The following is a 24,599-nucleotide window of genomic DNA, read 5'->3' on the forward strand; positions in this document are numbered from 1 at the left end:
ATAGTTTACTCCAGGTACAATTTGAAAAATACTGTGCCGTAAAAACGTTCACAATTTCTAAAGTATTTTGGCAAAGGTAATGAATATTCAACATCTGTAGGGCTGTTGCAAGTTCATGTACTACAGAAATAAAAAAGATGCCTTCTTTTGGTAGCATAGTTCTTGTGTAAAAATCAAAAAATAATACACCCTAGTAATGGCATCCACAAGGAACCAGATACTTGGCACCAAAATAAGACAGAGCAGCAAAGGGTTTATTGCAAGTACCACTGCTAATGTAGGCTCCAGCACTTATTTTAGGATGCAATCAAGTGTGGCAGAGTTCAGTCTTTCCAAATCATGAGTTTGCTTGGGGGGAGGTGGAGAAGTCTGTGTCGAGGTCTTTAATAAAGCAGATGTGACTCAATGTACTCTCATTTAAAATCAGAAACTGAGTTTCCTCTCATTTTTCCACTGAAACAATGACAGCAGCATGGGGGCAGTGATCCTTTAGAAGATGTATCTACTCACAGAAAAACCAGTTCAATTAAATCATAGTATCTGACAGCGAAGTTTTGTGGTACAGTGCTCAAACCCTTGCTTTGGTCTGTCTCCTTAATGCCATGCAACACCCTTATTCACATTATCTCCTACACTGGTACTGATCATAGAAAAATGTGGAATTAATTTAATCAGTATACCATCCCCATAAATCTTCCTAAGCTTCTTTTTTTGCACTGAAAAACACATTTCATTTTGTAACTTTTGTTTTAACAAACCAAGTTAATCTGAGATATCCTTGCTCAATATATTTTGAAAGCCAATAGCATCTGTTAGGTTGTGTTTTCTTTTTTTGATTTTTTTAGATCAAAAAAGGCATCTTTCAAACATTTCCCTGCATCTTTCATTTTCTCATTGAAATTCCTCAACCCAAATCCAATGATCATCCGTTTGAATTTCAGCACCTTGTGATCCCCCAGTGGTTTGTGCAATTATTTTTAGAAATATCTTGGGAAAGAACTAATGCCAAATGGCATTCTCTTAAGTTTATAACATTAAAATGTTGTATTAAAAGTTAGCAATTTAGAACTTGTCTCATTTACATTTACCTGCCAAAACATATCTCCTGCATTTAATCCCCTGATTATTTTTCCTTCATGTCAGCTTTAATTATAAATTCAAGGGGAAAGTCTTATGTAAGTAATGCTCCCTGCAAGGGTCACAATATGTCCAGTGTATCTACCATTTGTCTAAAATCTGTGCATCTCCCTGCTCACATGAGAAAAGACTGTTTCTCTGCAACATGGCTAGGGCAGAACAACTTTCCTTGTTTGTCCTCCATATTCTATTATCAAGCCTTCACCCTTCCTCTTTTTTTTTTTCTTCCCCTTTCTTTTTGTTTTTTTAAACCTTTCAACAATCCAGTCTACGGCCCCATCATTTGCACACTGAAATTTGCCAGAATGTTCAATGGTTAAATTCTAACAAGCAAAAGTACAAGGAGATACAAATTATAGTACTTCAAATTTCAAAGTGCAACTTCCCAATGATGTAAAGTGACTTTTACTTACATTCAGGATCTGGGGCACTGGTGAGTAACCAGCAATAGCTTTTTATTCAGACTGAATCAGCCTCAGGCAGGGCATATAACCGCTTTCTGTCTAGGGCAGAGTCCTGCAAGAGGGCTCCCGTAGCATTACACAGGCCCACAGAGGGGACTGAGGAAGACTAAGTACACCAGAGGAGATAAACTCTGCAAGCCTGAACCTGAAGATCATGGATATTAGTGACTGGTTCACAAGAAAACTGTCACATAACCAGTACAAAAAGCCTCTCACAGAAACTATATGCAAAAAAGGTAGAAAGGAACATTACTGACTTCAAAACATTTTGCTAATTGTCTGCTTCAAACTATGATGGTGCTGGAGTTGTTCAGGAAAGGGCTGAATCCTTATTATAATGAAAAATATTAGGCACTGTTAGATCTCCACATTACAAAAAGATGATGCTATTAACAATTCTGCTACCCCAGTTCCCTAATATATTTTCTACTTGTTTTACAGGTGGATAAGTGAAAAAGGTTAGATTATTCAAGATCAGCTGGTGGAAGAAACAAGGCTTAGCAGCTATATACTTGCATTCTTGTGCTCCATCCACTGTACCAAGGCTATTCTTTTTCCTCAAGAGGGCATCAAAGACACTTATAAGAAATACTTTTTTAAAGGAAAGGAAACAAATGTGTATATTTCTTGTTATCAAACGTTGCTGTTAAAACACAGTACCATAATCAGAAGCACATTTCATTGAAAAGACTGTAGAACGAATAATTAATCTGACTGAAAAAGGAAAAATAACCCTTCTTCTATCCATTACAAAAAAATATCAAGGAAAGCTCTTAGCAGTGAAGGGCTCTTCTTGAAATATACAAAAAACAGACACAATAATTTCACTTTAAAATACATACAAGTCCTTTTAAATAAAGTTGAACTGTTTTATATATGATAACAAATACGCATGTTCTATAAACTCACAAGTAGCCACATGACTGCCCTTTCTGATATTTTTTACATAATTCCACAAAATTTTTGACATAACAGTATGCTAAATTAAATGCTTTCATAAAGAACATTTTTCTAGTCTCTTCCCTGGATTTTAGCACTTGAAAAATCTATGTCCTGGGTTTGGAGGTTCTTTAAGGCTGAGCTAAATAATCTTTTTGGAATAGAGATTATAACATGAATTTTACAGTGAGAAATTAGCAGAAATCTATCCTATGCTCTAGTGCCCCTTCTATAATTCCTTACAGGGAGGAAATAACAAATTCCGAAAAAACCAACTACACTCACTGGAAAAGAGAACTAGATTGTCTCCATACAAAGAACAAGGGATGCACCCCCAGACAGAGAGCATCTACAGACAGCACAGTAGAGAAGCAGCGGGCATGCAGTCTTGAATCGATTTCAGCATGTGTAGGAGTATCTATGTTAGCACTATTCTAGTTAAAAAGAGCTGTGAAGACAGATGAATGCAGACTTCAGTACAGCTTATCAATCTGTCCAGCACACTTGGACAGCCCTCACTTCAGACTAGGCTGTCATGTCTTCACATCACATACAGATTAAAGCTAGTACATAACTGTCCACATGTACTGCGATCATACTACTCAACTGCAGTGTAGGCACATACAGACACATCCAGTGCTACGATAGCTATGTTCGCCTAAAAACTGTAATTGCAAAAAGAAAAGCCTGGGAACACAGTATAAAGCATATGGGACTGATGAACATATGCTTCAGTGTCCATTTTACTAAACTTTATCAGCTGGGCTAATTCTGTTCCCTATACAACTCAGAATCACAGAATCATAGAATTATTTACATTGAGAAAAGACCCTTAAGATCATCAAGTCCAACCATTAACCTAGCACTGCCAAGTCCACCACTAAACCATGTCCCTAAGCACCACATCTACTTGTCTCTTAAATACCTCCAGGGATGATGACTCAACCACTTCCCTGGGCAGCCTGTTCCAATGCTTGACCACCCTTTCCGTGAAGTAAAATTTCCTAATATCCAGTCTAAACTTCCCCTGGCGCAACTTTAAGCCATTTCCTCTTGTCCTATCACTTATTACTTGGGAGAAGAGACCAACTCCCACCTCTCTACAACCTCCTTTCAGGGAGTTGTAGAGAGCAATAAGGTCTCCCCTCAGCCTCCTTTTCTCCAGGCTAAACAACCCCAGTTCCCTCAGCCGCTCCTCATAAGACTTCTGCTCTAGACCCTTCACCAGCTTCGTTGCCCTTCTCTGGACACGCTCCAGCACCTCAATGTCTCTCTTGTAGTGAGGGGCCCAAAACTGAACACAGTATTCAAGGTGCGGCCTCACCAGTGCCGAGTACAGGGGCACAATCACTTCCCTAGTCCTGCTGGCCACACTATTTCTGATACAAGCCAGGATGCTGTTGGCCTTCTTGGCCACCTGGGCACACTGCCAGCTCATATTCAGCCGGCTGTCAACCAACACCCCCAGGTCCTTTTCTGCTGGGCAGCTTTCCAGCCACTCTTCCCCAAGCCTATGGCGTTGCATGGGGTTGTCGTGACCCAAGTGCAGGACCCGGCACTTAGCCTTGTTGAACCTCATACAATTGGCCTCGGCCCATCGATCCAGCCTGTCCAGATCCCTCTGTGGAGCCTTCCTACCCTCAAGGAGATCAACACTCCCGCCCAATTTGGTGTCATCTGCAAACTTACTGAGGGTGCACTTGATCCCCTCGTCCAGATCATTGATAAAGATATTAAACAGAACTGGCCCTCTCACCGAAATCGGGAATCAAACTCCTTAACACCAATGTAGTATTAAGAAGCAGGCATTCTTTATTACGGCACCAGATGCACGGGGGATCGTTCCACCTAGCGTGCATACCGCAGGTTACATCAGCCGAAACTTATATTATCCAGTTACATACATATGCATCAAATTTCCCAGAATGACCATACATATTCATTCTATTTCCTGGAACTAATTATCATATTTGTGTGGTCATTACGCATGCGTCCTTGAGCTCCGAGGGGCTTCTGTGGGGGTCTCTGGTGGTCCTTGGTGGTCGTACAGGTGTGTCCTTTAGTTGACCCCTTCTTATGGACATGCGCAATATCATCTTGCTTATGTAACCCGTTTTCCTTCTTCATGGTGCATGGTCCCTAACAATGATTTGGCACCCTTAACACAAACCAATTATTCTAACCACCCTCAACTCGTTGTCAAAGATGGGCTGGGGCTGTACTGGGAACATAGCAGCATGACCATACTACTCCTCGTCCAATTGTCTTTGGGCATAGTAGCATATCCATACCCATAGGTGTACAAACACAACATTAAAGTATTGTCTACCCCACTCCTATCTCTATGTTGCTTAGTTACAAAAGAACGAACTAATCATTTTGGTTACATCTGGTTACAGCCCCAATACTGAGCCCTGGGGAACACCACTTGTGACTGGCCACCAACTGGATCTAACCCCATTCACCACAACTCTTTGGGCCCGGCCATCCAGCCAGTTTTTTACCCAGTGAAGAGTACACCCATCCAAGCCACGAGCAGCCAGTTTCTCCAGGAGAATGCTGTGGGAAACGGTGCCAAAGGCTTTACTAAAGTCCAGGTAAACGACATCCACAGCCTTTCCCTCATCCACTAAGCGGGTCATCTTGTCAACAGAAGGAGATCAGGTTAGTCAAGCAGGACCTGCCTTTCATAAACCCATGCTGACTGGGCCTGATCACCTAGGTGTCCTGTACATGCCGTGTGATGGCACGCAAGATGAGCTGCTCCATAACCTTCCCCGGCACCGAGGTCAGGCTGACAGGCCTGTAGTTCCCTGGATCGTCCTTCCGGCCCTTCTTGAAGATGGGCGTCACATTTGCTAACCTCCAGTCAACTGGGACCTCCCCGGTTAGCCAGGACTGCTGATAAAGGATGCAAAGTGGCTTGGTGAGCACTTCCACCAGCTCCCTCAGTACCCTTGGGTGGATCCCATCCAGCCCCATAGACTTCTGTGTGTGCCTAAGAAGTGGTGTAGCAGGTCACTAACCATTTCCCCTTGCATTATGGGGGCTTCATTCTGCTCCCTGTCCCTGTCTTCCAGCTCAGGGGGCTGAGTACCCGGAGAACAACTGGTCTTACTATTAAAGACTGAGGCAAAGAAGACATTAAGTACCTCAGCCTTTTCCTCATCCTTTGCCACTATGTTTCCCCCCGCGTCCAATAAAGGATGGAGATTCTCCTTAGCCCTCCTTTTGTTGCTAATGTATTTATAGAAACATTTTTTATTGTCTTTTACCGCAGTAGACAGATTAAGTTCTAGTTGGGCTTTGGCCCTTCTAATTTCCTCCCTGCATAGCCTTCTTCTAGAGGTCATAAACTCTCTCTTTTTTTTTTCTCCTAAGTTCCAGCCAAAGCCCTCTGTTCAGCCAGGCCGGTCTTCTTCCCTGCCAGCTCATCTTTCAGCACGTAGGGACAGCCTGCTCCTGTGCCTTTAAGATTTCCTTCTTGAAGAATGTCCAGCCTTCCTGGACTCCTTTGCCCTTCAGGACTGCCTCCCAAGGGACTCTCTCAACCAGGTCCCTAAACAGGCCAAAGTCTCCCCTCCAGAAGTCCAAGGTAGCAGTTCTGCTAACCCCCCTCCTCACTTCTCCAATAATCAAAAACTCTATCATTTTGTGATCACTCTGCCCAAGACAGCCTCCAACCATCACATCACCCACAAGTCCTTCTCTGTTCGCAAACAACAGGTCCAGCAGGGTACCTTCCCTAGTTGCCTCACTCACCAGCTGTGTCAGGAAGTTATCTGCCACACACTCCAGGAACCTCCCAGACTTTTTCCTCTCCGCTGTATTGCATTTCCAGCAGACATCTGGTAAGTTGAAGTCCCCCATGAGAACAAGGGCTAGCGATTGTGAGACTTCTCCCAGCTGCTTATAGAATATTTCATCTGCCTCCTCATCCTGGTTGGGTGGTCTATAACAGACTCCCACCATGATATCTGCCTTGTTGGCCTTCCCCCTGATTCTCCCCCATAAACACTCGACCCTTTCATCACCATCATCAAGCTCTAGACAGTCAAAACACTCCCTAACATACAGGGCTACCCCACCGCCTCTCCTGCCTTGCCTATCCCTCCTGAAGAGTTTATAGCCATCCATTGCAGCACTCCACTCGTGCAAGTCATCCCACCATATTTCCGTGATGGCAACTATATCATAGTTTTCCTGCTGCACAATGGCTTCCAGCTCCTCCTGTTTGTTGCCCATGCTGCGCGCATTGGTATAGATGCACTTCATTTGGGCTATTGATCCTGGCACCTTTTTTGGGGGAGAATCCCTAATTCGTACGTGACTGTTCTCAGGTGCTTCCATGGTTTCTAACACATCAACAACCCTTGCGTCTTTGCTGCCACATGGATCTCCATCCCCTACCTCCACTGAGATGGCAGACCGAAAGACCTCGCTAGCACACCATCCCTCAAACTTTGGCATGATGCCCCCAGGCTTATCTCTAGCAGGCCTGGTTTTATCCCTTCCCCCCTTCAAATCTAGTTTAAAGCTCTTTCAATGAACCCTGCTAACTCCTGCACAAAGATCCTTTTCCCCCTTTGAGACAGGTGTACCCCGTCTGTTGCCAGCAGGCCTGGTGTTGTGTAGACCGACCCATGATCAAAAACCCCAAAATTCTGCCAGTGACACCATGCTCAGAGCCAGGTATTGATCTGCTGAGTCATCCTGTTTCTTCCCTCATCATTCCCTGCAAATGGAAGGATAGAGAAGAACACTACTTGTGCTCCTGATCCGTTAACCAGTCGTCCCAAGGCCCTGAAGTCTCTCTTCATTGCCCTCAGACTTCTTATTGCAACTTCATCACTGCCTACATGACAAAGCAATAATGGATAATAATCCAAAGGCTGTACCAGGGTAGGAAGTTTCCTTGTCACATCTTTAACCCAGGCCCCAGGGAGGCAGAAGACTTCCCTAAGAAGTGGGTCAGGTCTGCATATTGGGCCTTCGGTTCCCCTCAGGAGAGGGTCTCCTATGACAATGACATGTCTTTTTTTCTTTATGGAAGTGGTTTTGATGCAGGGTGCAGGCCGACTTAACCTCGGCAACTCCTCCAACCTAGATGGACCATCATCCTTGTCATTGTTCGGTTGCACTTGCAGAGCCTCATACCTATTATGCAAGGGCACCTGGGAAGGTGAGGTAGTCACAGAGGAGATGCACCTGCTGTGCCAGGCAGGAACTTGTCACCATTGCCCCCTATTGTGACAGTGTGCTTCCCCCGCCCCCAACCTTTATCTCCTGCAACCCTGCTTAGGTGATAACCACCAGTGGCGATTGTAATGGATGCATCTGGTCACGATGGCTGCATCCAGCTCAAAGTGGATTCAGGAGACAGATAACAACACAATAGCCTAGGGCTATTGTGCAATGCGCCCACCGAAGAAACTAAAATCTGTGGTCGGCATGCAAATATGACTATGAGTCAATCATCTTATCCCCCATAAATAGTGAGCAGCCCAAGAGCCCTTTGAGCTCTTCTGCACGGCAGCAGGCTGCACGCCACGATCTCCCCTTGAGCAGGGACGCCTCTCAAGGTTACTCCTCGAGGTTGAGAGATTCCTTGCCACAACAGATCCTCAGTAAGTGACTAATAGCATGCTAAACTTTGAAATCTTAGCTAAGTGATATAAAGGATTGACTGCGCATATATAATCCTTTAGACATAAACCGTTGACCAAGTCTGGGACTAGGACTGGATCTAGCTGCACCTAGACTCCTCTCTGAGAAGGAGTTTAGAAAGCAAGGGGATCCTTTTCTGAACCTCATGACTCAACAGGAGGGTCTCCCTGACAGTTTTGTCTGACCCTGTCCTCTATGCAGTAAATAATCAAGTGTACCTTGCCATCGAATCTTGTTAAAACAGTCGCATTTACCATTGAACTTTAACTCCCTGGTTTATATCAATAAAGTATATTTTTGCTTCTCTCTTATGAGTGAAGTGCACTCTCCATCCGCGACACCTATCCCTTAAGTCACCGTGTTCAGCCAGGTAGAGAGAAGATAGGGGATCCTCCATAGCATGTGTCCTGTCTGCCTGACAGGCCTGTCCCAGGGAAGGTAGGGTGCAGTTCCAGTAGTCAATCTCCTTATCAGTCTCCCTGATACTCCTCAACCTACTCACCTCCTCCCAGAGCTCTGTCACTAAGCAGAGGAGTTCCTCTACCTGGACACACCTCCCACAGGTGTACTCACTACTGCCATCTGGTACTGGCATAAGAGTAGGGCACACCCTGCAGCCTGACACCTGGGTAGCAGTGTATTCAAATTTAGATTAGATTGAAACTGAGAAGGCAAGTACTAAAGTCCCTCACAGCTACAAAAAAATAGGTCACATATCCTTGCCTCCCCATTTTCCCTCCCTCACCTCCTCAGATAGAATCATACCCAGCTGTTGTTCTTCTACTCTCATTCCCTCAGTTGCTTTAGCAATGAAATTAGAAATTATCGGTTTAAAAGTGTTCTGGGATCAGTGCACAATAACTACATATCACATAAGGAAAAAACAGCAATACTGAACTTACTTTCTTACATGGGAGGGTGCCAGCTGGTTTGGAATATAGGGAGCTACAAACACAAAGAATCCACAGAGGCCCCTCAAGGCTGGTTTACTACAGTTTGTGCAGTGAGTGACCAAAGGGATTTATGCACATTCTTAAACTGACTGTGTACAGAATTATTTGCTCCGTAGAGATTTTGTGTGCATTTTGCTAAATCACAACCAGAGCACAAGTTAAGAAGGAATGTAGTTCTTCAGCATGCTTAGCTGCCTTAAGAGGAGAGTATGAAGATACATAAGCTAATTTTGTCTCAGACAATTCAAGTTCTGGTAGGAATCAAACCACAGCAGCAAGGATTACGTATGGGCTAATTTACCATGGGGAAAAAGCAGACTACTGAAATACAGAAAGTTCTGGGAGCAGGGATAACAATCCCATGATGCTTTCTCTCTGCAAAAACCCTAAGCACATGCACAGTCACGCTCTACTTAGCTGTTCAAACCTGGGCACCTCAGCACATGATTACAACTAAAACTCCAGACACTCAGGAAATGCTGTACAAGGCATTCTATCTAAGACCTGATTCGTGAGGTGCTTTAATAGGAAGGGTAGAGAGACGATAAGTTAACTCATCCACTTTGGGAACATTGCAGAAAAAAAGCAATACGGTTTTCATTACATTATTTGTTAATGTGCTTCATCTATGACCCTCAAGAAGAACTGTAAGGAGGTGAGTGAATTTAATTACTATCTCTGTTCAGTCTTGGAGAATGACAGCTAAAGTTGCCAAATATGGTGTGAAAAATCTACCCATTAGACTGACATTATCAATGATTTTCACAGCACTACTGAGCGGTTAAGATAACTGCTAAATTTGGGTCACATTTACCATAAGCACATTCATAATGCTGAACAATAAGTAATAATTCTATATTAATCACCGAGATGTTTGTGCTCCCAAAAATCTGTTTCAAGAATTTTTGTATTGAGCTATTTGTAAACACAGTCATCCTGAATCTAGAATTAAAGAGTCAACATATCACCAAAAGTAGTGCCATTTACCAAAGGTACAACATGATACACTAACACAAATGAAAATTAACCAACAGAAGCATATTGAACTACACGCATAGCCTCCAAACTTTAACTTTTGGAACTGCATCATCTACTCTGTAACAGTATATCAAATTTAGTTCTTGTTTAACTTGTGGTTAATCAGTTTACCAGTGGTTTTTTTCCAAGGTCTGGCCTGTTCAATCATAACACCAGTTACTGTTATCGTAATTATATTTTAAAAGGCAGTTCTCCCTTTCCTAAGGATAACTTGATACAACATACACAAATAACTAGTATAAGCATGGATATAGAAAAACACAAACTCAGCCTCCTGAAAATTATGCTATCAAATTGCTTTAAGCAAATATTGCATCAAAGTGTTGTAGAACATATCATACTCAAAAGGACAGTGAATAGCTGAATCCTTCTTTTCCTAATCTGTTGCTTATTTCATGGGTACACTGCCTCTCTTTATTTGCATCTACCACCAGAATGCCTATTAATTTAAACATCAACAATGTTGGCCAAGGGGTCCAGGTAACTGTGATTCTACAGATATGAAGTGAAAAGCACTGACAGAGTTCAAGTTTACAGTATTTATTCACAGTTGCTTATATTTAGCCACTATAAAATTCCTTTATCTCTAATTTGAAATCTGGTTTAGGTTAATAAAAAGCAAATAATTAATGATGCAAGTATAACTCCATTTCCTGGTAATTCCATTCTGTAACTCAAGGTAAGTTTTTGCCCATGTCCTAGCAACAAGCAAAAATATTGTGCTTTATCCAATGCTCAAAATATTATTTCCTAAAATATAATATCCCAGTATTCCACATAATTAAAGCACATACCTTAAGACTATCTGAATGTACAAGAGGAGAAATAAAATCAGTTGAGTATATTTAGTCAAAGTACAATAGAAGCGTGGGTCAAAGAATATGACATGTAGCCCATTTACCTTTCTATCACTCTTCTGCTTCTGAGAGCACTATCTTTCCACATTTGATTTTGCTTTGCTTTTTAAAAATATGGCTCTTAAAAAAAAAAATAGCTTGGACACAGCATTTATAAATATTCTACTAAATTTCTCACCATGCTCACAACTTTAATATTGAAAACCTTGAGCCAATTCAAATGTAATTCTTAGGCTCTCTATAAGTTTACTACCATGACTACAACTGGAACTCCCAGTGTAGCATACTAAAGGCAGAATATTTACAGTTGTATTTTAGTAAAAGAAAAATTATATATGTACATGCATGTATACATATGCCAGCAGTTATATGTTGTTAGTCTGGGTAAAGGTATTTCCCCACTACTTATGAAAAATGCCAGCCATTATGGCTAGATCCTGCAAAAGAATTATATGAATGAATAACCAGCAAAACAGCATAACTTCAAATAATAATCATGTTTATAGTGCCGTCATGCACATGCGAGAAAGCTATGCAGCATAGCCTAATTTTTACTCACAGATGTAAACAAGTTTGCTAAAATGGAGGAGTTGAAGGGAAATGTTAAATTCCTGATTATAATTTCACTGTAAAAGGTGAGCAACAATAACACAAATGGGGCAGGGGGGATTTATACACAAGGAGAGGTCACATAATACGTTGTACTAAGTTTAAAAGGTAAGTGACACAATGCCTTTTTCGCCAATATAAGCAAACAAAAACAATGCCAGCAGTTTGACTGCAAACAAGAACAAGCAAACCTTACAAATATAATATTACACTTTAAAACAAAAATTAAATTTGTTACTCAATTATTCTTCATAAACTGTAAATCCACCAAACTCATATTCAAAATAACTTTCTGTAAATATTCCTTAAAATGCAAGAAAATATGCCTAACAAAGGATTATCCCAATTAGCAAACTATGGAAGCTAAATTGTACTTTTCTTTTTGATAACTGTAATATCTTCATACCTGTGAATCACTTGTAACCTTATCTTAGAAGATGAAATTACAGTTCAACCTTAGACAGGTAAGCAGCAGGTGATATTTCTACTACAATAATTGACTGTGTTTTTCTGCTCAGTTAAAAACTCTCTTGGAACCTTAAATCAATAAGGTATCTGATGCATATGTTCTATTTTAATGTTTCCAATAGTTCCACTGTGCATATAAATCTATTGCACAACCACATTTGCATTTAAAGATAAATCCCCTTGGTTTTATTATGCACCTGCTCCACGTAAGCCTATCTTCTTTGTCTTCTTTGAGAAACAAATACATCTGCCACAAAAAGAGCAACCCCAGACACAACCCTCCTACAAGTCCTCTTGCTGATTATCTAAGAAATGCACTTATTTCCTTTAGTTTAGTTATGGTCCTATTTTGAAAACAGTTGAAAAGAACCACATTTTCTTCCAAAATCTAATACTTCTCAATGATTTTTAACGTTTTTCATCTTGACAGTGAAAATATACATTTAAACTGTGTGAAAATCACTGTATTTTCTAAGTAATACACAGTAAAGTATTGGCAAACTGGTTCCTTACAAAGACTTTAATCTGAAAAATATGAACTTTTCTTTATTTTACTTAACATTAATTAACATGGCTAATAGAGGGAGGAAGAGAAGAAAGGGAAGAACCAGGCATTTTAACTGTAACCTGAAATAAATGTATGTTTATTCTAATAAAGTTGAAATAAAAATGGTAGGTTCTCCCCTCTCTTCCTCTCCTCACACCTGTAACCATGTTAATGATTCATGGGACTAAATTTCATTTCAGATTCATGAAGCTACTAGAGCTTCAAGCAGGTACTGAGGGACAGACAAGGGGGGAAATACAGCCCTACTGCACATCCCATCTGGTCAGTGGAAGTATTTAAAAAGAGGGTGAGGGAAGTAAATAGGCTTCATACCACAAAGCTGATTGAAACTGGTCTTTGTGCTCGTGAGGCACAGTATGCTGATGCTAGTCTCACCATTCCAAGTATATACAACACCAAAGGATGCCACAACCACAAGTACCAATATGACTGCACTATCCCCAATATGACTCGCGCTGTTGTCTGTGACAGTTGTGTGCCCCTGTACTGGGTCTGGCTGGGATGGAGTTAATTTTCTTCATATGGTGCTATGTTTTGGATTTGTGACTAAAACAGTGTTGATAACACACTGATGTTTTAGTTATCGCTGAACACTGTTTGCACAGTGTCAAGGCCTTCTCAGATTCACACACTGCCCCACCAGTGAGTAAGCTGGGGGTGCACAAGAGGTTGGGAGGAGACACAGCCAGGACAGCTGACCCCAACTGACCAAAGGGCTATTCCATACCATATGATGTCATGCTCAGCAATAAAAGCTGGGGGAAAGAAGGAGGAAGGGCGGACATTCGGGGTTATGGTGTTTGTCTTCCCAAGTAACCGTTACACATGCTGAGGCCCTGCTTTCCTGGAAGTGGCTAGACATCTGCCTGCTTATGGGAAGTAGTGAATGGATTCCTTCCCTTTTGCTTTGCTTGTGCGCACTGCTTTGCTCCGCTTATTAAACTGTCTTTATCTCAACCCATGAGTTTTTCTCACTTTTGACCTTCCGATTCTCTCTCCCATCCCACTGGAGAGGGGAGTGAGCAAGTGACTGGGTGGGGGCTTAGCTGCTGGCTGGGGTCAACCCACCACAGCCTCACACAGGGCTGTTTCTGGCTATACACGCTCCCATGACTTGCTGGCATCTCTTCACAGCGTCAAGACAGAGATACCTGTGTGTCTCCCTTTCAGAGGACAGAAATTAGAGCGGCTGTAGCAGGGCTGTCATGCTTTTCCCTTTCTGGTTCAAATCAACAAAGTGCTCAGATGGGGCAGAGCTGATGTGGACATGAAGACAACGGGCCTTGGAAGACCTGGAAGAGGACTGTGTGAGAAGGAGAACTGTACCAGTGTGGGTGGTATCATACCTCAGTGTACTGAGTCTGGCTGGGATGGATTTAACTTTAACAGATGTGACATTTAGAACATGTGAAAGCCCTCATGCAGCTGTGTGTACTATTGAACAAAGTTAACACCACAGTTCTGACTCAAATAATACACACACAATGTTTTTTCCTTTGGTCTAATTTTCATCATAGCATTTTGTCTTACATGCCAATATTATGAACTCTTTTACTATTCTACTCTGTAGCTGTACAGCAGAATCTATTTGAAGTACATTTTAGATCCCATTTGAAATACATTTCTAGCATTTCACTTTAGCTCTTCTCATTGCTCAGAATTCAAGAAATTATTTGAAATAAAACAGTAAATAATGCAGCTAAATTGAAAGGAATGTTTGGACCTCTGTACCCTGTGTGGCTGGGATGGAGTTAATTTTCCTCATAGCAACCCATATGGTGCTGTGTTTTGGATTTGTGATCAAAACAGTGTTGATAACACACCAATGTTTTGGCTGTTGCTGAACAGTGCTTGCACAATGTCAAGGCCTTCTCTGTTTCTCACTCTGATCCCCCAGGGAGTAGGCTGGGGATGGGCAAGAAGTTGGGAGGGGACACACCCAGGACAACTGACTCGAACTGACCTAGGGAGATTCCCCATATAGCATCATGCTCAGCAATAAAAACTGGAGGTTAGTCTTTTCCAAGGTAGCTGTTGCTTGGAGACTGGCTGGACATCACTCTAGTTCTGGGAGGTGGTTAGTGATTGTCTTTGCATCACTTTGCTTCCCCCCCCGCTTTAATAAGGAAAGGAAAGGCTTCACTTATTAAACTGTCTTTATCTCGACCCATGAGTTTTCTTGCTTTTGCTCTTCCTATTCTCTCCTCCACCCTGCTGGTGGGTGGAATGAGCAAGCGGTTCATTGGGTGCTTAGTTGCTATCTGGAGTCAACCCACCACATCTGTGCAAGACAGAAAATCCTATTTATTTTCCTATACTATGATTCCGGACGTATGCTGGAAATACAACACAGCAGAGAGGAAACAGTCTAGGAGGTTCCTGGAGTGTGTGGAAGATAACTTCCTGACACAGCTGGTAAGCGAGCCTACCAGGGGAGGTGCCTCGCTTGACCTGCTGTTTACAACCAGAGAAGGACTGGTGGGAGATGTGGTGGTTGGAGGCCGTCTTGGGCTTAGCGACCACGATATGATAGAGTTCTTGATTCATGGCGAAGTAAGGAGGAGGGTGAGCAAAACCACTACCGTGGACTTCCAGAGGGCAGACTTTGGCCTGTTCAGGACACTGGTTGAGAGAGTCCCTTCGGAGACAGTCCTGAAGGGCAAAGGGGTCCAGGAAGGCTGGGCATTCTTCAAGAAGGAAGTCTTAAAGGCACAGGAGCAGGCTATCCCCATGTGCCGTAAGACGAACCGGCGGGGAAGACAACCGGCCTGGCTGAACAGGGAGCTTTTGATGGGACTCAGGAAAAAAAGGAGATTTTACCACTTTTGGAAGAAGGGGCAGGCAACTCAAGAAGAGTACAGGGATCTCGTCAAGTCATGCAGAGAGAAAATTAGAAAGGCAAAAGCCCAGCTAGAACTCAATCTGGCCACTGTTGTAAGAGATAATAAAAAATGTTTTTACAAATACATTAACAACAAAAAGAGAGCCAAGGAGAATTTCCCTCCTTTATTGGATGCGGGGAGGAACATTGCCACCAAGGATGAGGAAAAGGCTGAGGTACTTAATGCCTTCTTTGCCTCAGTCTTTAATAGTAAGACCAGTTATCCCCAGGGTATTCAGCCCCCAGAGCTGGAAGACAGGGACGGGGAGCAGAATAAACCCCCCATAATCCAGGAGGAAGCAGTTACCGACCTGCTATGCCACCTGGACACTCATAAGTCTATGGGGCCGGATGGGATCCATCCAAGAGTACTGAGGGAGCTGGCAGAGGAGCTTGCCAAGCCACTTTCCATCATTTATCAGCAGTGCTGGTTAACAGGGGAGGTCTCAGACGACTGGAGGCTTGCCAATGTGATGCCCATCTACAGGAAGGGCCGGAAGGGGGATCCGGGGAACTACAGGCCTGTCAGCCTGACCTCGGTACTGGGGAAAATTATGGAGCGGTTCATCTTGAGTGCGCTCAACAGGCACGTGCAGGCCAACCAGGGGATCAGGCCCAGCCAGCATGGGTTTAGGAAAGGCAGGTCCTGCTTGACCAAACTGATCTCCTTCTACGACAAGGTGACCCACCTAGTAGATGAGGTAAAGGCTGTGGATGTTGTTTACCTGGACTTTAGCAAAGCCTTTGACACTGTCTCCCACAGCATTCTCCTGGAGAAGCTAGCGGCTCAAGGCTTAGGCAGAGGTACGCTTCGCTGGGTAAAAAACTGGCTGGATGGCCGGGCCCAAAGAGTGGTGGTGAATGCAGTTAAATCCAGTTGGCGGCCAGTCACAAGTGGTGTCCCCCAGGGCTCAGTATTGGGGCCAGTTCTGTTTAATATCATTATCAATGATCTGGAGGAAGGAATCGAGTGCACCCTCAGTAAGTTTGCAGATGACACCAAGTTGTGCGGGAGTGTTGATCTCCTTGAGGGTAGGAAGGCTCTGCAGAGGGACCTGGACAGGCTGGATCAATGGGCCGAGGTCAATTGTATGAGGTTCGACAAGGCTAAGTGCAAGGTCCTGCACTTGGGTCACAACAACCCCATGCAACGCTATAGGCTTGGGAAAGAGTGGCTGGATAGCTGCCCAGCAGAAAAGGACCTGGGGGTGTTGGTCTACAGCCAGCTGCATATGAGCCAGCAGTGTGCCCAGGTGGCCAAGAAGGCCAATAGCATCCTGGCTTGTATCAGAAACAGTGTGGCCAGCAGGACTAGGGAAGTTATCATGCCCCTGTACTCGGCACTGGTGAGGCCACACCTCGAATACTGTGTTCCATTTTGGGCCCCTCACTACAAGAGAGACATTGAGGTGCTGGAGCGTGTCCAGAGAAGGGCAACGAAGCTGGTGAAGGGTCTAGAGCAGAAGTCCTATGAGGAGCAGCTGAGGGAACTGGGGTTGTTTAGCCTGGAGAAAAGGAGGCTGAGGGGAGACCTTATTGCTCTCTACAACTCCCTGAAAGGAGGTTGTAGCAAGGTGGGAGTCAGTCTCTTCTCCCAAGGAACTAGCGATAAGACGAGAGGAAATGGCCTCAAGTTGCATCAGGAGAGGTTTAGATTGGATATTAGGAAAACTTTCTTTACTGAAAGGGTGGTCAAGCATTGGAACAGGCTGCCCAGATGGTGGTGGAGTCACCATCCCTGGAGTTCAAAAAACATGTAGACGTGGCACTTTGGGACGTGGTTTAGTAGGCATGGAGGTGTTGGGTTGACAGTTGAACTAGATGATCTTAGAGGTCTTTTCCAACCTTAATGATTCTATGATTGTATCACTCTCTTCAGCTGTTTAAATATCATGAATGGGTCCAACAATCATGTGATTTACTTCAGAATAATTTTTTTAAAAAACTTTTTTAGTTACCTTTTCTGGTTAGATCGCTTAGGTGTGCAATGAGGCCATGCTTCCACCATTTTTTATAGAACCACAGGGGCTAGCAGTTGTTGTGGTTTTGTTTGATTGTTTTAGGGTTTGTTTGGTTTTTTTGAAAAGCAGTTGTGACTGATTAATGTCTCCAAGAGCTGTGGCTTTAAGCCAAACATTGAAAATCTCATGAGGTAACAAGACTGACAATGACACCTGAGACTATTTAGGAACTAATTTGTATTTGGTACAATCAGAGCCTGAACCTGAAGCTTTTCTTCATATAATAATTTATATGAAGCTCCCATTTGCTCCCATAAACACTCTCACTGATCTTCATATGAAAAAAGGTTTGATACCTGTTGTTGTAAAACCACACAGTCTTGGACTGACCTAAATAACCTAAGATGCTTTTTTTTTTTTTTTTTACCAGGTAACTTAGTATTTGCTTCCCTACTGTTACAAACAGGCAACCTATACTTAATTGTCTTATAAATTTCAATATGCACTAGTGGGACACGTGAGGAAATAGCCTTAAGCACTGCATAAGGGATGCCTGGCTCTGAACAAAATGGAAATAAATTTGCATTGGCTACGATTTCACAGAGAAGATGAATTATAATGATTTTTACAGTGGCACTTCAGAGAACTAACATAATGTATATACTTAATATGTTATATGTATGTTATATATACATTATACATAATGTATAACATAATGTATTAGGGCTCTAATAAAATCCCCACATTCAGCTCTGATTTCACGTGGAAAGCACTTCCCCTGGGCAGTCTAGCAATACTTCCCCTCTCAGAAGAATGGGCCTGCTCCCCTCCGCTTATTCTCCCAGGCCGGCTCTCCCGCTGTCTCGGCAGCCCCCCTCACCGTCAAGTGAACGGCCCTGCCAGGAAAAACTTATTACCGGCGCCGGCATTCCCCACACCCCCGCGGGGGCTGCACAGTGCCTCCGCGGGCCCGACTCCGCGCCGCCCACCGTAAAGGAGCGTTTGCGGCCCCGGGGGACGGTATCAGCAGTAGCAACAAAGCCCCGCCGCACGTCGCTGTCCCGCAGAGGGGAGGTGCCAGGTGGCCGCCATCCCCCGCCCACCCCACTGAAGAGGAAGGACCCAGGTGCTACCTCTCGACTGCCCTCCCCCGCCACTGCCCTCTGGTGCGGAGCTCCCGCGGCGACCCCCGCTCCCGCGGGCGGGAAGCGCCGCCCCTCCCTCAGCTCCTCCCCCTTCCACAGGCGAGGGGCCAGAGAGCGGCCTCACCACGAACTTAGCTCAGACCGCCTGGCCCTTGCTCCCGGGGAACGGGCACTTACCCGCGTCACTGCCGACTTAGCGCTCTGCGGGGCAGGAGGCGCCGCTCGCTTCTCTTGCTGCTCTGACGGCGGCGGGTAGGCAGGCGCGGCCCAGCTCGGTTCTCCTCCCTGAGGCTGCCCTCGACTGCCTCACTGTCTGCGTCACAATAACACTGCAGCCATTCCGCACTCCGGGATCTCACGGCACTGAGGAGGGCGTGGGGTCGCTGCCACGTGACCAGCGCGCGAAGCGCCGTCGTTGGGGTGGGGGTGTGCTTCACCCCTGCGCCCGCCCCCCGCCGTGCTGGAGGCAGTACCCCGGCCCGGCTCGCCCTGATAGGAGTCACCGCAGCGACCCCCGGTGCTGGCCTGCAGCCTCTAGGGAAAGAATAGGGGCCGGTGATACACACGTCTCGGTCCCGTGAGGGGTCGCTCCCCGCCGCCTCCTGGGCGGTAAGGACTGTGCCACCGAGACCACCTGAGGGGAGGTGAGAGGCCTGCGAAGCCGTTAGGGACTCCCAGGTGCCTTTCACAACCGCGCCCTCCCGGGAGCGGCACAGGCGGTGGGAGATAGCCTTGGCGGGACCCCAGGACTAGCGTACCCACACCCACGTTCCGGAGGCACCATGACAGCACTGCGTTCAGTACTGTTGAGAAACCGACAATCTCTTTCCTTAAAAAAGGCACTTGGCAAAACCTGCTAAAAGCAGTAGGTATATCCTCCTGTGTTGCTATTTGTTGGCAACATCCCACGCAATTTTTACACATGTACAAAAAGCCACCCTTAACATTTGGAAATACTATGCTCTTATATAAAATATTAAGTACGTGGTACTGCGCTGCACTAAAAATACCTGAAAACATTGAGTTAAATTCATTCACATTTGTTTAAAATAAAACCTTGGGGTTTTGCTTTACTATAAAACCTGGAAAGTATGCATTATTGCTTCCTTCCAGTTCATACAGATGGAGCTGGTGGCACCCTCACAATGCATAGAGAACATGGGTCAATATAAAGACAGAGAGATTGCTTATCAATTACCATCATGGGCAAAACAGACTCGAATTGGGGAAAATTAATTTAATTTACTGCCAATTAAAATAGATTTGGACAGTGAGAAACAAAAACAAACTTAAAACACCTTACCCCCACTCTTCTTCCCAGGCTCAACTTCTGTCTTCTCAATTGCTCTACCTCCCCCCTACCTTGGGGGGGGGGGGGGGGAGGGATATGGAAGGGGAGTTGTGGTCAGTTGATAACAGTTCCTCCTCACACTTTACCCCTGCTCCAGTGTGGATCCTCCATGGGCTGTAGTTCCTGTCGGGAGAACCTTGCTCCAGCGTTGGCTCCTCTCCACCTTCTATAGTTCCCGTCAGGAAATATCCACCTGCTCCAGCATGCTCCTCTCCACAGACTGCAGGGGGCTATCTGCTCCAGTGCCTGGAGCACCTCCCCCCCCGCTTCTTCTCTGAGCTTGGTGTCTGAAGGATTGTTTCTCACTTTTCCTCACTGCTTGTGCATCATTTTGCCCTTTCTTAAATACATTTTCACAGAAGCACTACCAGCTTTGCTGATTGGCTCAGCTTTAGCCTGCTGTTGCAGATGGAGTGAGAGTGCACTTCACTCCTAAGAGAGAAGCAAAAATATACTTTATTGATATAAAACAGGGAGTTAAAGTTCAATGGTAAATGCGACAGTGGTTTAACAAGATTCGATGGCAAGGTACACTTGATCATTTACTGCATAGAGGACAGGGTCAGACAAAACTGTCAGGGAGACCCTCCTGTTGAGTCATGAGATTCAGAAAGGACCCCCTTGCTTTCTAAACTCCTTCTCAGAGAGGAGTGTAGCTGCGGCTGGATCCAATCCTAGTCCCAGACTTGGTCAACGGTTTATGTCTAAAGGATTATATATGCGCAATCAATCCTTTATATCACTTAGCTAAGATTTCAAAGTTTAGCATGCTGTTAGTCACTTACCAAGGATCTGTTGCGGCAAGGAATCTCTCAACCTCGAGGAGTAACCTTGAGAGGCGTCCCTGCTCAAGGGGAGATCCTGGCGTGCAGCCCGCTGCCGTGCAGGAGAGCTCAACAGGCCTTGGGCTGTCCACTATTTAAGGAGTAAGATGATTGACTTATAGTCATATTTGCATATCAGCAAGACATCTGGATCACTGCTCCAGACAGCCGTTGGACCAGCATAAGCTGGATGCAGCCATTACGACACCCACTGGTGGTTATGGCTTAAGCGGGGGAGGGGGGAACACACCGCCACACCTGCAGTGGGTCCGTTGCTAAGCCTGCAGGAACTGTCTGTATCTGGCATAGGGCAGCCCCTGGTCTCTTCTCACATAGGCCACCCCTGCAGCCCCCCTGCCACATAAAACCAATACAATTGCTGAGGGTTAGCAGAGCTACAAATGGTGCTTCTGCATTCAGTTGTGTTGAACATTTGGTAATTCCATTAGAAATGAGGCAGGTGTTCCTCAAATGTGAACACTACAGTAGTTGCATGGAATAAGAAGTCCTCATAATGGGTTAGCCTGAGTATCATCCTGCCACAATGATGTCTGTTGGTAACAGGAAAACAGCAGAGAAATGAACCTTTGGCTGTACTGGAGGTTATTCTAAATGCATTTCTCTTCTTTTTCATAATTTAATTTTAGCCTGGTTTTTGCCATGTTTTCACAGCATTAACAGATTTTTCCTTGAAGCTTGAAATGTTCATATGCACATTTTCCATTCTGCCTCTTAAATGTACCCCTTTATATACCTTTCCTCCTCCCCTCCACTCTTCTGTGCTTTTACATTTCAAAACATAAATCAGAACTACTTAGCTTCCCTTTTCTCTGATAAGCAAACATTGCAAAAGCCCAAAAGATGTGAATAGTAAATTGAAGTGAATTTATGCTAGTTTGGAATTTTGGAGAGCTATTGCCCACAGAACAAATATAACACTCTCAGCAGTACTGCAAAGTATGCCCACATCAGTCAACTCATAACAGTTTTGGAGGAATATTTCTTGAAACAGGAAAAACAGTTCAATCAGTAACTCACTGGGTTTCTGTCCTTCCTATAGGAATTTTAATGAAAGTACTAATCATAGTATGGCTACTGGACATAAAAAAGCAATCACTAACTCATTCTACTTAATCCTGAGACAGTCATCAGACAGTAACAACCCTGAGATACTTTTCATCTGAACCCAGATGAAAGGCAACATAGTACTCCATGATATTTTCCTTGAGCTATCTAGACACTGCAGCTTCATGTATTTTCAGATACTTTGCAGCTCATTTGATATACTTGTCCAAAGGTGAAAAGCTATTATATTTATTTCTTATTAAACTGCATTATTAAATGTGTAGAAAAGAAGCTTGAATGCACCAGCAAGCAGCTCCAGTGCCGGCACGATCCGCAGCAGAGCGCTCTAGCGCGGTGTACAGGGGGATTTCCTGAACCGGGTAAACCTCAGGGGGAGCCGAGAGAGCCGCCAACAGCGGCTGACGAGACCAGGAGCAACGGCGGCCAAGCCCCCTCCCCCCGTATAAAAGAAGCCCCTAGGGAGCACTAGCGACTAGGGCGTGGTATGGTAGTTTGTGCAGGAAGGGTGTGGAAGCTCCACCAGCTCAACCAGAGCGCAATAGTATCTACCTGGCAAAAGGCTGTGGTCTCCCTAAACTCTGCACTCACCACAACTGATGCAGCTTCCCAGACAGAGCTCTGGTGGGAACATGCTGCAACCCAGGTGTCAGGCTGCAGGGTGTACCCTACTCTATCGGATGGTACTAGTGAGTACACCTGTGGGAGGTGTGTCCAGGTAGAGGAACTCCTCTGCTTAGTGACAGAGCTCTGGGAGGAGGTGAGTAGATTGAGGAGTATCAGGGAGACTGATAAGGAGAGCGACTACTGGAACTGCACCCTACCTTCCCTGGGACAGGCCTGTCAGGCAGACAGGACACATGCTATGGAGGATCCTCTATCTTCTCTCCACCTGGTTGAACATGGTGACTTAAAGGATAGGGGGAAATGGTGACAAGTTCCTGCCTGGATGCTGTGGTTTAACTTCAGTCAGCAAACAAGCACCACACAGCTGCTTGCTCACCCTCCCCCACCCCAGTGGGATGGGGGAGAGAATCTGAAGGGCACAAATAAGAAAACTTGTGGGTTGAGATAAGAACAGTTTAATAATTGGGGAAAAAATATAATAATAATAAATTATAATGAAAAGGAAAACAATGAGAGAGAGGAGCAAAACCCAGGAAAAAACAAGTGATGCAACTGCTCACCACCCACAGACCAATGCCCAGACAGTCCCCAAGCAACAATCACTGCTTCCTGGCCAACTCCCCCAAGTTTATATACTGAGCATGATGTCCTGGTTTCAGCTGGGATAGAGTTAATTTTCTTCCTAGTAGCTGGTATAGTGCGGTGCTTTGGATTTTAGTATGAGAATAATATTGATAACACGCTGATGTTTTGGCTGTCGCTAAGCGGTATTTACACTGGTCAAGGACTTTTTTTCTTCAGCTCCCCATGCTCTGCCAGGTGCCCAAGAAATGGGAGGGGGCACAGCCAGGATAGTTGATCCAAACTGACCAAAGGGCTATTCCATACCATATGATGTCATGCCCAGTATATAAACTGGGGGAGTTGGCCGGGGGGGTAGCGATCGCTGCTTGGGGACTGGCTGGGTGTCGGTCGGCGGGTGGTGAGCGGTTGTATAATTATTTTTTTCCTTTTTTTTTTTTCCCCTCCCTTGGGTTTTGTTCCTCTCTGTCTCTCTCATTGTTTTCCTTCTCATTATAATTCATTATTATTATTATTATTATTATTATTATTATTTTGTTCCAATTATTAAACTGTTCTTATCTCAACCCATTAATTTTCTTACTTTTGCTCTTCCGATTCTCTCCCCCATCCCACCGGGGGGGAGTGAGCGAGCGGCTGCGTGGTGCTTGGCTGCTGGTTGGGGCTAAACAACCACAGTCCTTTTTGGCGACCAACGTGGGGCCCGAAGGGTTTGAGATAATAACAGATTAACCAGAGCGTATTAAGGAATTCAGATCTGTTAGTAGTTGTGGGACGTGATATTGATCCATCTGTTCCTAGCATTGGTTTACCTGATCTGCACCATGCTCATTTTTTTGCTGTACATGTTAAAGATCGGTGTTGTTTTTTGCAGTTTGCTGTGCTCTGCTTTAATTGGTGATGTTTTGCCTGTGAGATTTGTTATTAAAACAGTGACCTTGGGTTTATTTTGGTATCTAAGTGCTGTACTGAAACCGTTATTGTATGTCGGGTATCACCTTATGGAGACAATTCACAATTATACCTCTTCCTCTGAGAGGTTTTTTATGGAGGAAATGCAGAATTGTACCTTCACTACTTTCTTCTACAATGCTTCCTCCTTCATTACAATAACTTTTCAGTATTTTAAACAACCTTGGGTAGATAAGATACTTCTATTGGTATTGCTTGGGAATATTGTTTCGATCTTGTCCAAGATTAGTAAGCAATTTAAGAATATCATCCAGAGATCTGCCCCAAGGCTGGATAGTTATGAGTGGCAGGGTGTGTGGGATAGCATGGGCAAATGCCTAGGACGGTAGGCACCTCCAGTGTTTTGGAACTTCACCCCTGAACAAGTGCAGAATCCTGAAAAATTAGTAGAATATTTGGAAAAAAGTATGTCGTCACCCTGCCAATTCTAGGGAGACACAAATCACTGCAATGTGCTGGGGTCTGGCCCATGC

At 44.5% G+C, this 24,599-nt stretch overlaps 1 protein-coding gene across 1 annotated transcript in view; it reads right to left on the reverse strand.

The window, feature by feature from the left end:
* Positions 1–19,035, reverse strand: part of LOC140650892 (synphilin-1-like) — a 127,324-nt gene extending 108,289 nt beyond the window's left edge. The window contains exon 1 of the mRNA XM_072859737.1: positions 18,865–19,035. The gene's annotated coding sequence lies outside the window, so the exon portion shown is untranslated. The remainder of the gene's footprint in view (positions 1–18,864) is intronic.
* Between the last annotated feature and the right edge of the window lie 5,564 nt (positions 19,036–24,599).

This window comes from Ciconia boyciana, chromosome 4, assembly GCF_034638445.1.
Source record: "Ciconia boyciana chromosome 4, ASM3463844v1, whole genome shotgun sequence".
In the NCBI taxonomy this organism is placed as follows: Eukaryota; Metazoa; Chordata; class Aves; order Ciconiiformes; family Ciconiidae; genus Ciconia; species Ciconia boyciana.